Consider the following 1431-nt stretch of genomic DNA (forward strand, 5'->3'; position numbering starts at 1 on the left):
GTTCAAGCGAAAAAATTAGGTTTAATTATTTTATTAGTCCTTATAATTTCACTAAATTTTTTAATTAGGTTATTAATTGTGAATACCTTTAATTTACGAATAAATATTCAGTTAACTCTAACATTTTTTATAATAAAAAAGACCTAATTAAAAATATGAATCTAACTGAAAAAAAAAATCTAATTATAAATTTAGTAAAATTATATAACCAACAAAATAATAAAACCAAAAAATTAAAACAAGCTATATCCAACAAATACAAACACTATTTTAGCAAACACAAAGGTATATCTCCACATCAACACCACACTCTCATAAAGGTTTTCAAATTTCCAACTCTACTGTCGGCATTCAAGGAGCTGGTCCTTTGCCACTCTTCGCAGCTCACAAGGATTATTTGTGGACTACTTAGATAAATAATACACAAAATACCCAGAATACACCCACATTATTTTTAATTTCAAGAATACAGAGTTTATTATTGGTCCATTATTTCGTCTCCAAAAACACCTCTATTTTTAGTAAATCTCTAACTAGCATCTTAATGTACGGGGGACGAAAATAAGTTGGATGGCAGAGTATTGCAATATTGATCCAATTAATATTTTTAATGCTTTACTAATTTAAGAACACGATGATAGTTTAGGGTTAAACTATTACCGAGTTGGTATATTAATATTATGCACTAATTTTAGCGAAAATGTAAATTCGGAAGGGAAAAAAACTTCAGCTAAGGGTTTAATTTAATTGATAATTTTAAAATACACAATGTAATTTTCAGTTGTCTAAAATAAAAATAACTTATACTTCCTAAAGAAAGGAAAACTAAAATTGATCCTGGTGGTGGTGCTTGCTAACAAAATATTATGCCATTAACTAGTCAAATATGTATGCAACCAGCAAGAATCAATTTCATGTCCTTATACAAAAATAATAAACATATCTAATGTTAAGTAATTATGTAAAATATATCACATTTAGTTATTGTTTCAGGGGTAGTGGCTCTGGGGTATGGATATGGAAGAATCCAATAATATGATGAAAATCAGTCAAAATAAAGCATAAGGTAAAACATTGAAAAAGAGAGTGGAAGAGAGCTCAACGCAACATTACAGAAGCTAAGGAATGGTTGGGCAAATTTAAGGACAATGGAAATACGTGGAGAAGAGACAACATCATGCAAAGCATCAAACACTATCGGAATCAAAATATTTTTGGTAAAAGATTGTGGAGACTGGAGACTCAGGCTAGGACAATAACTTGGGAATTCTCGTGGACGTGTGGAGCTGCTCGACCACGACCATTGATTATTAATTATTAATTCTCTCGGATATGAATTTAAAGCCAATAACTATGTCTTCAGGATCGAGGCTTCTTTGTAACAACAGCATAAATGATATCAGGTTTGGCTAATACAGGATATATGTTAAT

This window comes from Arachis ipaensis, chromosome B03, assembly GCF_000816755.2.
Source record: "Arachis ipaensis cultivar K30076 chromosome B03, Araip1.1, whole genome shotgun sequence".
In the NCBI taxonomy this organism is placed as follows: Eukaryota; Viridiplantae; Streptophyta; class Magnoliopsida; order Fabales; family Fabaceae; genus Arachis; species Arachis ipaensis.